Below are 15643 nucleotides of genomic sequence, written 5' to 3'. Positions count from 1 at the left end.
CAACTTTATTTAAGAATGCAACAGACTTAGGCCAACTTTCATTAATGACCTCTGTTAACAGTTATATTTTCAGATTATGAATATCTCTTTCCAGCCTGAAAGCAATGTAGTGGATAGGTGGGGTGTTGGGTATGACCAGGGAGTCGCCGCAAATGGACCATGAGAAAGTAATCAGCGCTGGTTATACACCATGCAACACCTACAGGTGGTCCATCAGCTGAAGGCACGGACAGTAAAGATGATGGTGCCGAGGACTTGAAACATGATATACTTAGAGAATTGATATGACAAGTAGATAAAAAAATGAAATTCGCAGACTTATCATGAACTAAAGACAGGAAATTCAATAAAAGATTGCTTGAATTTTGCATAAGATTAGCCAAACTCCACCTTTCCCTGCAAAACAATTGGTTAACACTCCTATATCTCAAGCTCAGATAGGATTTTGAAGAAAGTTTTCTCAGTCATCACGTCCTGTCCTCCTCCTCCCATATGGTCTTCCAGTTGAATCTTATTGACTTACTATGATATCATTGATTCAACTTCTGAAGAATGGATGGCCGAATTCCTCATACTGAATAAAAAAGCCATTCGATTCATTTCCTTTTCATTGTAACACTGAGCAGGGAGCTCTTCCAATGTTATGCTGATATCCATGAGACGGACTCGGCTTAGTCTTGAAGCAGGACGCTGTTAATTTGGAAATTTCAGTGGCCATATCAATCAATGAGTGGAGAACTCGGGGTAATCCTCCTTAAGTCATGAAGACTTCTGAATTCTTCGGGACGGAGCTTCATGGTATAGAGAACCAAAGAGATGGCTATCACAGGGATACGGGATGCTAAGGTACAGTAAGGATATACAACATGTATTTTGCTTCACTAATGTCAATGATAAGATGGAGCTGATGGACTAAAAAAAAAAGGTAGCTGAAATATGGTACAAAGGTGGCTACAGTGATGCTAACGTAAAAAAAAAAATTTTGCAACTGCTGGCCATACGAATTTGTTTGTAAATCAAAGACAAATATACAGATGGTGACGCTGAATTACGGAAGCTTCAAAATGAATCAGGGAAATGACAATCGACAGTTTGTTGAATATAATTATTCAACAGCCATACCATTCTATTTGAACAAAGCAAAATACCTATGGATTAAGAGGGAAAATGATCTGACACCAGCGAAATAGGGAATGTAATAAAAAAAAAAGAGAGAAAAAAAAAAAAAACGCAGAGCATCAAACAAACTGTAATGAATATCAGACCCAAGCGAATCTCCAACGATAACATCGTCCATGAAAACTGGAATCTCATGAGCGATAAGAGCAAGAACTCAGATACAGAAACAGATATTACGCAGGAAATCTAAGTTTTAGCAAAACCCAAGATGGAGGCGGTTTTTAGCAACGAAATCGGGCTGGGGTTCGGATGAACCCTGTCGGATTCTTGAACTCGACAGCCTGAGCCCAAGATCGCGGCATAAAGTGGAGAATAAATGATAAATAAATAAATAAAAGAAATAAAAGAAATAAAAAAAATAATAAGAAAGATGAGATGTGGGAATGTGGTTTTTTCGTTGCTATCGCACGAAAGGCAGATTGGTTTGCTAAAAGCAAACCAGTGCTACCGTGGTGCTCCAAAAGGGGCCGAACCAAAGAAATAAAAAAAAATCCAAGATAATGAGGAGAAATAAAAAGAAATTGAAAATACAAAACCAAAAAAGAAAAAAAAATGAGCAATACCTATTAGATGATATTATCAAGAGGGAGTAATAACCAGAGAGGGTGGCTTACCGTGAGTTAATGGAGAAATCCGGTTATGGAAGGACGAAATGGATCCTTCGGTGTTCTTGCATTCTTGCTGGTAGCCTTATGTTTAGATTAACAGAGGTTGAGACCGGAGGGGGAGCCCTCAAGATGTGCTGCCGGGAGATCACTTACTTGCTACTTGCTTGATCATGTGGCAACACTTCCTCTGGAAGTGGAAAGGCAGATCCTCCTTCTTGATTCTTCGCGTTTGACGCTTCCTGCTGAACTGATCGACAACCTTGTTGGGGCTTCGTAGGATCATTCTCCTTCAGTGCGATGGTAAGAACCTCAAAGAAAATGGATGTTCGACATGAAGTCCTCGATCAATGATGGCTGCTGGAGGAAAAGATGGATGCGAAAAAAAAACGGATCGAAAAAAATGGATGGATCAAACTGGAGGTCGGCCCCTGGTGAATGTTAATGGTCTCTCCCCCTTTTCTCCTCCTTTTGCGCCCTTTTTATAGAGAGAAAGGGAAGGAACTGGGAGCTGGGCGACGGTTTGGTGATCGAGGGTTAAGGAAGAGGGGTGGGCAGGGTTGTTGCAGATGAAGGGCGGATGGTGGATGGCGGCTTCGGGAAGGAGGAACGCACATGGAGTCAGCCGTGGCAGGTTTGAGAGTGGAAGAGAAGGGGATGGTTCTGGAAGACCGAGAAGGAGGGGCTTCGTAACCCTAAAAAAAAAAAATACAAATTTTCTTCTTTTTCGTTAAAACCCTCCTTTTTTTTTTAAGATTTTCAAAAGGCCGGTGGTTTTCAAAAAGTTTTTTTTTTTTTTGCAAAGACTGTTTTTAGCAAAAAGGGCTTATAAAAAAAGCAAACTGATTTCTGTTTTCCATTTTATATATTTATATATATATATATATATATTGTTCTTTTCTTTATTTTCTATATTTTTTTTTTATATTTTTGGAATAAAATCCTAAAATTTATGAAAAAAAACAAGGATTCAAACTATTTTTTTTGTATTTTTGAGAAATATTTACAAAAGAAGGTTTTCAAGGCTATTTTGGGAAAATTCTCCAGAAAATGGGTTTGGACCCAGGTCTTGAGAAAATATTCGAGCTTTAAGCCTCAAATTGAGGAATATAACACGATGGATCCAAACGGATACCGGACGAAGTGTCTGAGCCTTTCAACATTTATTTTGGTAATTTTTAGAAATTGATTTAAAAATTGGACAACGTAGCTCAGATTTGAATTTTGATCTAGATCCGGATCCGAAATTGAGTCTGATATGTAAAATGAATTTAATTTCAACAAGATTTGAGAAATAAAGTGAAATTTAGATTAAAACTGACTCAATTACCTAGAAAATGGGGTCAAAGGGCAAAAAGGGGATATTTACAATATTTTGAAAATTTTGGGGTGTTCAGAGATGCCCCTCTTTGCTACTAAGCCGGTTGAAAGCCGAGCTTAGTGGCAAAGAAAACACTCCAAATTTTGAAAAATGCCCCAGTCAGCAGATCTGAACTGGGTGCAGAAGACTTTTTTTGGTTTTTCAGGCTTAAAGCCTTATCCTGAATGGCTTGGGAGGACGAAATCCTCGACAATGATATGACTGAATGATAGAGATGAGGAAATCGTGATGGGACTTTGAGTGAAGGTCCCAAAAATGGTGGAGGATTTTGATCAAGTCACATGAGTGAGGCGAGATCAATCTTTTGGAATGAGTCAGGCTTAGCCCTTAACCTGGATGGGACGAAGATATATCAAGATGATTCGGATGGGGAAAGGAATATAAGCAGACCTCGATGGGATATTTCTGAGAGAAATGCCTCGCGAGATAAAACTTTAGCATGATCCCTTCCTGGATGGATATACAGAGCATGGATTCCTTTGTGGGGAAAAACCGTGATGGGATGGGGAGAATTACCTCGTCGAAACGAGGCTCAGGTTTAACCCAAACCTGAAAGGAAGGTACCTCATGGAGCGAGGTTCAGGCTTCACCCTTATCCTGAAAGGGGTGACCATACGGAACCCTCGAACGAGGACGCCGTGATGGGACAAGAAGGAATATATCATCAGAAGAAGATTTAAGATTTTAATCCTTGACCTGAGTGGGGGATGATACGGAATCTTCGGATGAAGAAACCGTGATGGAACCTTCAGAATTTGGACGAACAAATCCAAAAGGGGTTTGCGAGAAGAGAAAATCAAGGGATTCCGTAAAGCTTGGAAAAGGGATGATCTTGGGCGCCTCATTGCTGAGACTAAAAATCAGCTTTCTCAAAACAGACGACCTCTCACAGAAGGTTCGGGTGGTACCTCGAGGAGCGAGGTAATAGGTTCAATCCTTAGCCTGAATGGATACAGAATCCTCGAGGAGCGAGGAAACGGTGATGGGACTAGAAAGGATATCTAGTCGGAATGGGACTCAGGTTTAACCCTAACCTGAACGGAAGGTACCTCGTGGAGCGAGGTTCAGGCTTAACCCTTAACCTGAAAGGGACGACCATACGGAATCCTCGGATGAAGAAACCATGATGGGGCCTTCGGAATTTGGACGAACAAATCCAGAAGGGGTTTGCGAGAAGAAAAAACAAGGGATTCCCTAAAGCTTGGAAAGGGGATGATCTTGGGCGCCTCATTGCTGAGACTGAAATCAGCTTTCTAAAAACAGATGACCTCTCGCAGAAAGTTCGGGTGGTACCTCGAGGAGCGAGGTAACAGGTTTAATCCTTAGCCTGAATGGATACAGCATCCTCGAGGAGCGAGGAAAACTGTGATCGGCCTCTAGACTTTGCACAACAAGTCCAAGAGGGGTTTTTGCAAAAAAATAAAAATGGGGGTCCCTAAAGCTTGAAAAAGGGGTTGTTCTTGGGTGCCTCATTGCTGAGACTGAAAATAGCTTTTGACAAATAACAGATCTTTTGCAAAAAGTTCAGGATTAACCCTTATCCTGAGCGGAAACTGTCTATGGCGGGACAGTGGGGAGCATAGGGAAGTGTGCGGATCCGAGAGTGCTCAGATCAGACGGAAGGAAAGGACTTTTCAGTCCTAAGGAGGGATGACGTCAGGATACGTCAAAACGATCATCAAGTTCACACTTCATGTTGGGATAACTAGAGAATATTGCCAAATAAGATGTCAAAAATTGTAGTTGATTCAGAATGATTGAATTGTGCTTACGTGTGAAAATATCACCTCTTTCTACCTAGAGTATTAGCTTCAATTGGGCTAACTCTGTAGATTTTGAGAACTAAAATTCAAATTTGTTGGTGTTGAGTTTCTTCAAGGAAGATATCAATTCCCTTGACATGAAAAGAGAGGAAACATTCTTAGCTTCATAAAAGCAATTAAGTGAAAAGATATTGATAAAGAATTTCACATAGATAAAGATGATTCTTGACAGTTTCGGGCAGTTTGATATCTTGGGCATTTTCCATGATGATCTGTTTGCACTTTTTTGAACCATGGATCTTTTCTGGGTTCTTTTACATCCTCCTTCATTTTGGAGATGTCCTGACTTTTCTCTCTTTTTCGGAGAAGGGTACGTCACAAACTCCTTCATCTTGGAGATGCTCCGATCCTTCTTTTTCTTTCTCGGGAATTATGACATTGGTTCTTGGGTTGAAATCTCTAAATGATAGCAGAAATCAAATATCTTTTAGGGTTTGTCGGTAGGTTCATCGCATCCGCCTTCATCTCGACGGTGATTCAAACTTTCCCTGGAAGGATCCGTCACAAACTCCATCATCTTGGAGATGTTTCAAATCTTCTTTGGCCCTGGGGGTCTACTCGCTTAATTCGCCTTCATCTTGACAACAATTGAGAGATCCCTTTTGCGGATATTTGATTGCAGCTTAGATAACTGAGGATATATGGATTGGGTAGGTTCTTTTTACTGCCCAGGATATTTCCACTATCTTACCGCCAAAAGAATAATCTTTAAGAATGCGCCACAGCTATGATCAATATCAGTTCACTTATGGCTTTTCAACATCATTGAATTTTCCTTTGCCGGTCATATCGAAGATTTTTCTTCATCCTCTTGGTTGACCAACAGAAAAAGCTTGAATTTAGTTCTTATTTCGCAAGAGTCTTGCTCTTTTGAAAAATGATACTGAAGGTAGTTTGAGATAATTCTTTGTGCGATGAAAACTTTGAGATCAACAATGACTTTTGATAGCAAATTGGCAACATATTCTAGAAATCCTCGACAAAAGAAATCACTTGATATCGAATCGACACGTCCATGACAAAATTCTCCTCTCTTTTACCCCAAAAAGAGAGACTCAGGCTTAAGCCCTTACCTGAATGGGAAGTTGGAAATACTCCTCTCTTCCCCAAAGAGGAGGTGTTTGCAAAACAGAACTTTCGAAGAGAAATTAAGTTTTCGTCAAAACTCCTTATCTCTAGGCTTCTCTTATGGAAAGGCGGCTGAAAAACAAAGTTGAGAAAGTATCACAGAGGAACGAGTCCATCACACTCTCCCTAGAAGAGGGTCCTCTGTGAAAGGATTTGGGCAAATATGAGAAAAACAAAGGGCCACAAAAAGAAATGAGCTTCCGTCGAAGCTCTCCCTGGAAAAAGGGTTCTTTTGTGTAAAGTTGGTTGTTGTTTTGCAAACTGTTCGCGAAGAAAACGAGTCCCTTCAAACTCTCCCTGGAAGAGGGTTCTTGCGAACGAAAGATGGCTGCATGCGAAAGGAACGAGCTCCCTCGAACTCTCCCTAAAGAGGGTCCTTCGCAAGAGAAAAAGATTGATTTTTGACAAAATGGTGACCTGAAGGTCGAAATTGAGAATTTAGAGCTTGAAATGATGATGTTTGGTTAGTACAAAGACTGCACCTGGATGGCTAACTGATCAGTCAGCCAAACAACGAGCACGAGCGCTAGATGCACCGGCACGAGCACTGGATTTCAAAAAGAATGCCCCAGTACGAGCACTGGGTTTTCGAAAAATACACACCAGTACGAGCACTGGGTTTTCGAAATGCATACCAGTACGAGCACTGGGTTTTTCAAAAGGAGGATTTTGGAAAATGAGACCGACATTCGAAGATACTTGAGAATTAAGCGAGAATGACTGCCGGTGTTTCAGGATTATCCCTCATCCTGAAGGGGAAGTTCAAGGAGGAACTTTGAGAAAATAAGGATATACAAAAGCGAAAATCCAAGTCGAAACTCGGTTTTTCAAATATAAGAAATGAGTGAGAATCGAGTTTGAAAACTCGAATTCTCAACCCAACAATTTTGTCCAACACGAGCATTGGATTCAAAAGAAAGTTCAAGTAGGAACTTGAGACTTCAAATGATATATAAAAGGAAAAACCCGAGTCGGAACCCGGATCTTTAAAACAATGATAAAAATGGGGAATCCGAGTTTTAAAAAAAAAAACTCGGATCTTCAAGAGCGTGATAGGTTCCAACACGAGCGTTGAATCCGATAGGAAGTCTGAGTCGGAACTCGAAACTTCAAACGATATATAAAAAGGAAAAACCCGAGTCGGAACCCGGATCTTAAAAAAAATGGAAGAACCTGTGTTTTGAAAACTCGAATCTTCAAGGGTACGATCGGTTCCAACACGAGCGTTGAATCCGATAGGAAGTTCGAGTCGGAACTCAAAACTTCAAACGATATATAAAAAGGGAAAACCCGAGTCGGAACCCGGATCTTTAAAATAATGATAAAAATGGAAGAACCCGAGTTTTGAAAAACTCAAATCTTCAAGGGTACGATCGGTTCCGACACGAGCGTTGAATCCGATAGGAAGTCCCAGTCGGAACTCGAAACTTCAAACGATATATAAAAAGGAAACAACCCGAGTCGGAACCCGGATCTTTAAAATAATGATAAAAATGGAAGAACCCGAGTTTTGAAAAACTCGAATCTTCAAAGGTACGATCGGTTCCAACACGAGCGTTGAATTCGATAGGAAGTCCGAGTCGGAACTCGAAACTTCAAACGTTTTATAAAAAGGAAAAACCCGAGTCGGAACCCGGATGTTTAAAAATAATGATAAAAATGGAAGAACCCGAGTTTTGAAAAACTCAAATCTTCAAGGGTACGATCGGTTCCAACACGAGCGTTGAATTCGATAGAAAGTTCGAGTCGGAACTCGAAACTTCAAATGTCAAAATAAAAAAGAAAAGAACCCAAGTCGGAACTCGGATCTTTAAAAACAAAAATGAAAACAAAACAAAACAAAAACCTGAGTTAGGATTCAGACAGGAAAGAGATAATTTCTACCCAAGAGTCGGATTTTAGAAGGATCGACAAAATTTATGACTAGATTCCGACAATGAAGAAGAGAGATTTATTCGAGATCCTTGACCCAAGATGGCCTAAGATTCGAATCTATTTATGATGGCTTCAGGATTTTCCTTTATCCTGAAGGAGTATAGAATAGAATTTGATGTGACTTGAGGAATTTTATGGGAAATAATTTAGGTTTATCCCTTAACCTGAAAGGGAAAAGAATAGGATTTAAATGAAGAGAAATTGATATAAATTTTGGAAAATCAATAAAGCTTGATGAAACTTGTATTTACAAAAGAATTCTCGTAGGTAGCGTTGTTGCTCCTACGAGGGGTTTCAGGATTATCCCTCATCCTGAACAGAATAAAAAAAATAGAAATTGATATAAATTTAGAAAATAAGGACTGATAAAATTGGTATTTGCAAAAAAATTCTCATAGGTAGCATCATTGCTCCTACGAGGGGTCTCAGGATTTTCCCTTATCCTGAATGGAAAAAAGAATAGAATTTAAAGAGATTTAATGAAGGGAAATTGATAAAAATCTAGAAAATCAACAAAGATTAACAAAACTTGTATTTACAAAATAATCTTCATAGGTAGCGTTGTGGCTCCTACGAGGGGTTTCAGGATTATCCCTTATCCTGAAGGGGAACACCTCGGACAATGAGGATCAGGTTTTTTCCCTTAACCTGAAAGGGTACAAAGAAGATTTAGAAAATACCTCATGAGAAAGAGGCATCAGGTTTATCCCTTAACATGAATGGGTTAAAAGGAAGAATAAAATTTGATAAAATTAAATGAAATTGATGAAAAATTGATAAAACTTTGACAAAAATAATAAATTGATGAAAATTTGATTAAATTGGAAAATGAAATGAATGCAACTAATAAAGATAACAAGATTAACTGAAAAAATTGAGAAGATTTTTTGAAAAAGAGTTTGTCTGATCCTGCCTGCATATGGGATCTTGAAAGGAAGATGTTCATTTAAAAGATAAGTGAAAAAACATTTTTGGGAAGAAAATCTACCGCAAGGAGAATGATTAGTGCGAGGACTGATCCTTCAAATCAAACATGAGAGATCATCATGAGGGTCAATTTTTGAAGGTAATGGTTTGAAATCTACTTTTTTGAAAAAGAAGATCAACCATAGATCTGATTTCTGAAAATAACAGTGCGAAACTGATAACAAGATCAACACAAGGGTTGATCTTTTGAATATAATGTTTTGAAACTAATTTTTTGGAGGATAAGACCAACACCAGGGTTGATATTTTGAATATAACGTTTTGAAACCAATTTTAGAAGATAAGACCAACACAAGGGTTGATCTTTGAATATAATGAGTTGAAACCAAATCTTGGAAGGCAAGACCAACATAAGGGTTGATCTTTGAATGTAATGATTTGAAACCAAATCTTGGAAGGCAAGACCAACACAAGGGTTGATCTTTGAATATAATGATTTGAAGACTAATTTTTGGAAGGTAATACCAACATAACGGTTGATCTTTAAATATAATGTTTTTAAAACCAATTTTTAGAAAATAGGACCTACACAAGGTTTTGATCTTTTGAATATAATGTTTAAAAACCAACCTTTGGAAAATAAGATCAACACGAGGGTTGATGATGGTTCAAAAAGGAACCCTATTTTTGAAAAATCTGATCAATCTGAGGGTTGATAATGGTTCAAAACCCATTTTTGGAAAACATGATCAACACGAGGGTTGATAATGGTTTAAAACCTATTTTTTGGAAAATTTAATCAACACAAGGGTTGATTTTGGTTAGAAACCCATTTTTGGAAAATCTAATCAACACAATGGTTGATTTTTGAAGAAGGTTGGACCAAAGAATATTTGAACTCTTTGGTTATGAAGACTTACGAAATTTCATGATTTTTTTGAAAAACCCTCATAGGTAATATCATTTCTCTCATGAATGATGTCAGGATTGTCTCGCATTCTGAAAAGAACAGGAATTTAAATGCCCCAGTATGGCAAAAGAAGGAAGTATTTAGATATCAAAGATATAAAGAAAACTTGACATTTCCTTGATAAGCAAAGTTTTGATGAAAAAACTGAATATTTACAAGAACTTTAAAAAGGAAAAGATCCGTAGAAGGCTGAGCTGACTTGCCCCTACAAGATGACTAACAAAAAGAGACAAAAGCAGGAAACTTTGGCTTCTTCGGGTGATTCGGAAGAGTCTAGGTTGGAATTGCAGGTTGCTCCCTTCCTTCCTCTGGTACCAAAATTTCTTTGTCGATGAAATCCTGTATGATGTTTTTGAGGACGAAGCAATGCTCTGTATTGTGCCCCCTTGATGAAATTTGCAAAAACACTCTTTCCATTTTCCCATGGTGACCGAAGGATCAACTCCCCTGGGAAGCTTGATCATATCTTCCGTGAGCAGGTATTCGAGAACGTCCTCGACTGGCTGACCTAAAGGGGAAAACTCGCGATCGTAACTCCAGCCATCATGCTTTGTCTCCTTTGTCTTGCCTGATTTTTGTCGAAAGTCGTCCCTTTCCTGAGAGCTAGACTGAGCATGCTTGGTTAGGGGGATTGGGCACTTTTCTTTTTCGTCTTCAATGAAAAGATTCTTATCAATGCAGTCTTGAATAATATTTTTGAAGACAAAGCAATGATCAGTGTCATGTCCTGTCGTTCGATGGAATTCGCAGAATTGGTTCTTGTATTTTCCCAAGACAGTGGAAGGACTCGTGGCTTTTGGGAGCCTAACCAATCTCTTGGTCAACATGTATTCGAGAACTTTATCCAGCGGCTCATCCAAGGGAGTGAAATCTCGGTTACTACTCCAATTTTTACGTTTTAGCTTTTCCTGATTCTTCTCCTTCTGTGGAGGACTGAATTGAAGTGGTTCATCTTGGTTTCTGCTGAACTTTCCCTTCTGGTTCCTAGATGACTCCAAATTGTTGTTTTGATTGCCCGGGTGTTATCGTCGCAAAATTTTTCCCCCGTCTTCCCTTCCTTGCGGAAGAGAGAAAGAGGAAACGCTTTCGCGCTTCAAACTTGACCGGATTTTGAAAATTGCTTTTGAAATACTCGCCTCCGTTTTGAAAATTGCGGGAAAATCCATGGGATGGGGCTCGACCTGTCGGTACGAGGTTCGACCGTTCCTGCCGCCTTTAACAGTGGTAATCGAACCAAGGACCAAAACTATGCTTGACTTAGTTAAATTATCGAAGTTATGTTCTATCCTAAATGCACAGAGAATTCAGGCATGTGCTATGAGATTTTGGAAAATGCAAGTTGGGAAAACATGATGTATGCTTGGAGAATATTTGGAGTTGAAAAGAATTTCTCAGGAAAAAGCATGAAAGTCAATTTCTCAGGAAAACTCATGTGAAAAAGGGTTTTTGAAATCACGGGAAAGTTCATGAAGTTATGGGAAAATTATGAATGGTTAAAAATCCTGGGAAAATGGAAGTGATTCTTGAGAAAAGATGAACCTTTTGAAAAGGGAAACACTTCTTAGGAAAACTTGGACTTTGAGAGTTTTCTTAGGAAAATAATGGAAAATTTATAGGAAAACTCATTGGGGAAGGAAATTCAAAACTTGGGAAATTGAAATCCTAGGAATTTTTACCCTTGAAATATTTGGAAATCGATTTTGATCTTGGGGAAAGATTGGGAAACTCTTTTGAATCTCTTAAGAAAATATCATTTCCAGGGAAAACTGTGGAAAACTTGTCTTTGGAAAACCGATTTTGAAAAATCCTTAGAGTTTCTTGAGAAATCGATTTCTTGAGAATGAAGTTTTCTTGAGAAAATCAATGATTTCATGATGCAAATGACATGAGTGAATGAATGCCCTTTGAAAAGATTTTCTGAGGAATTGGTTGGAAAATGTGCATTAAGTCCAAATAAGCCCTTCACATATTCTAACTGTGGCCATGAATATGTTCAGAACATAGTTGATTTGATGCACATGATTTTGAAAACTTTGGAAATATGATGTGCATTTTAAGATAGCCTAAGAGTGTAGGCTCTATGTGACTAGTAGAAAGATGATGGATCTGGGTCTCGTCCATATTCCGACTAGGGCCGTAAATATGGATCCCACCGAGTCCATCAACTCCCTAAGAGTTGGTGCACGTGCCATTCGTGAACATCCATAGTGCTTTTTAAAATAAAATGCATGAATCATATATTCAGGATATTACATAAATTCAAACTATATGATATGCATCCTGGTCTAAGCAGGAAATTAACTCTCTTATTCCAAAATTTACATTATTACATCGCTAAATAAAGGAAATAAAAGAAATTTGCAGACTTCAGCTCCTTCTTTTGATTGTTTCTGCCAAACTTGAAATAGGGTTAGCTCAACTATGTGGGTTTTTCCAAGATTTCCCAATAATATTATGAAATTATTGGATTTAATTGGATATAAACCCTATTCTCATGCTTCCTTGATATTTGAAATGATGTAAATGCAGGAAATTCAGTAGAAAATAGTTGGAAATTCGGAATTGGGGTCAAAATGAACAAAATACCCCTAATTATAAAGTTATACCTTTAAAATCAGGGTTTTTTGAAGAAAAACTTGGTAAAATTGAGATTTTGAAGTTCAAATTGAATCAAATGATGATGAGATGCAGTAAGGGACATGATGACATGCTGCTAAACACATTAGGACTGTAAAATCAGAATTTAGCATTTTGCAATTTATCCAAAATAACGAATTTCGCTTGTTTTTCGATTGGATCTGGGTCCTGCGGGACCCTGTTTTGGTATTATGGATGATTCGAACCTCAAATGGATGCCAAATTGCACCAAATTCGGTATGAAGCATCTACTTACTCTGATAAACAGCCTAGAATGCTAAAAATCCCGAAATGATATGATTTAAATGCTAAAATTTAAAGAAAGTCCTAAAATGGTGGATTTTGCCTATGGATCCGAACCAAATGCACTGCTTAACATGATAATGCAAGATTTACACCATGAAAACTTCTGATATTTTGCAGACTGCTAAAAGACCCGAAATGGAACATTTTTGGTTTTTACAGCCTTGGGATTTGAGCCATGGTGAGTTCGGCAACAGGGATTTAGTTATAACAGAGGTAGAAATCACACTAATCTGATGTAAAATGCCAAAAAAATATAAAACAGCTATGGAAATTTATGAAATTAATCAGAGATATGCACGACACCTACATGAACAACTTTCATGTTTATTACTTTGGCATTTGATCAACAGCAACACAGCTAAAAATATAACTATTCCTGCCTAAACTAACAGAACAGACAAATGTAGCAAAACAGGGGACTGACAAAAAAAAATTCGAAGCAGGTATCAACACCGTTCTAAAAATCACAGGATTTCATATGAAAACATAGGACATCTCGGACACAACTTTCACTTTTTACCGTTTTGGATTTTGAGCAACACACAAAGAGAAACCATAGCCCTAAGTCGATCCAAGATCTCAGAGGCCCAAATTAGACTCTGACACATGTACCGACATCTCGGAATTTTGTCAGACATTAAAAAACATTAAAAAAATCTGAGAAAATTATATTAAAACTAAACATTCTTCCGAGTTCAGAACATTTTTCGGATCGAAAATCGGATCTCCCATGAGGGATATCTCGATTTTACAAGTCGGCAAATGATTTTCAAAACGCATCCCGGGTAACAAAACCCGACTTGCCATTTTGAATGTTTACCGCAGTAAACAAATTCAAATGCCTCCGAATTTTTGGCAACATTTCAGGTACACCTAAGGGCGCATTCTGTGATTTTTTTGGGATTTTTAATAAAAAACAAATGCATGAAATGATGTGTGTACTGACTGACAAAAACAGAGACCTACTGAAAATAAGCATAATTGAAATAAATGCTAAATTAATTCTAATTAATTCATGAAATATGCTAAATGAATGAAACAAAATGCAAATTAAACCTAGCTAACTACACGAATGTTAAAAATCATCAAGGAAGCATAATTAAACATTTTTATATATGTCGTTTTATGAGAATAGCTCAATCCATCTCTCGGATGAGCTCTTTCTTCAAACGACCCCCGAATCGAATGATGGGATCAAATCAAAGGGGAAAAGAAGTGCACCTTGCTTCGTTACGCAGCGTAGAAGCTCTTGAAAGCGGCGGCTATCACGAGCTTTCTTCGTCCTTCGCTCCGGGCTTCGGATGGTTCACCTAAATTGACCTCCGCTTGAATCGAGTTGGCCACTGCACGAGCTTTACTCCACCTTCTCCAATGAGCCAAAGGGGGCACGATTTCCAAGGTTCAAAATCAGATGTTAGGAAGGCTAGGTCGAATTCTCCAGTTCACAAAAATGGTCTCCAAAGATGATCTTCCATCTCTTGGGCGTGGAGCCTTGTTTTTATAAATTTTCTGAAGAAATTTGAAATTCAAACAGGCTCAATATGAGCCCTCCATGTGGCGCCATCTCAGGGGGTGCCATCTGGGGGTTTGAAATTCGAATTTGGCTTTTGCAGGGAGCCCTCAGGTGGCGCCACCTCATGGTGCTATTTTGATTTTTGAGAAAAAATAAAAAATGGAAATTTTGTGGGTGAGACACCTCAGTAGGGGGAATTTGGAATTTTTCAAAAGTTTGCTTGATTCTCTCTGCAGGGAACTCCCAGAAGGCGCCACCTCAGAGGGTGTTCTCTTGGAATTTGAAATTCAAACTCACCTTTTGTAGGGAGTCCTCAGGTGGCCCCACCTCATGGTGGACTACCTTTATGAAAAATAAAAAAATGGAGCCAAGTGGAGTCCTAGGATGGTGCCACCTCAAAAGGTGTTTGGCACATGTCAGAAGGTCAGAGCAGTGGGCTCAGAAGGCGCCACCTCAGAGGAATTTGAATTTTGCTTTTTCTGGTGAAAGGAGATCTGGACATGTGGTAGTCCAGGACGGTTCCAAGTGTCAGCCTGCTGGAGAGGTTCTTCAGATGGCGCCACCTCAGAGGAGGATTCGAATTTCAAATGGAGGTTGGCCCTGGAGGAATGGAGGATGGACATGTGGCGCCACCTCAGGGTGGCTCCTATAATGCCATGTGGCAAGAGGGAGGAAAAGAAGGGAAGGGACATGTGGCGCCCTCATAGGCCATCTAAAAAAAATCAGAGCTCAGGATTTTCGCCACCTAGGCTTTGTTTGAATTTTGAATGGTTTGCTTTTTCTGAAGAAAGCCAGGAGTGACATGTGGCACTTGCTTTTCTGAAGAGAGTAGGGAGAAGACATGTGTCCTCTACTTTTTCTGAAGGAGTGAAAAGGAGACATGTGTCACCTGCTTTTTTCTGAAAGAAGCAGAAGATGACACGTGGCAGAGGGGAGAGAAGGAGGGCCAAGCCATGTGGCGCCATCTCAGACAAGATGAAAAAGGTAGGAGTTTAGGATCTGCGCCACCTATGAGGAGATTTGAATGTTTAAATTCTAGCTTTTCTGGAGAAAGCAGGAAATGACACATGGCACTTGCTTTTTCTGAGGAAATGAGAGCTTGCCACGTGTCCTCTGCAAGAGACACACTCCAGATGGCGCCACCTCAGAGGAGACAAGCCTACCTTTTCTGTAGGAATTTAGGAGTGACACATGTCTCCTACTTTTCTGAGAAAAGTAGGAAGAGACATGTGTCAGGCT

The sequence above is a fragment of the Nuphar pumila genome, chromosome 3, assembly GCF_984573655.1.
Source record: "Nuphar pumila chromosome 3, dmNupPumi1.hap1.1, whole genome shotgun sequence".
Lineage (NCBI taxonomy): Eukaryota > Viridiplantae > Streptophyta > Magnoliopsida > Nymphaeales > Nymphaeaceae > Nuphar > Nuphar pumila.
This window is presented reverse-complemented; position numbering follows the sequence as displayed.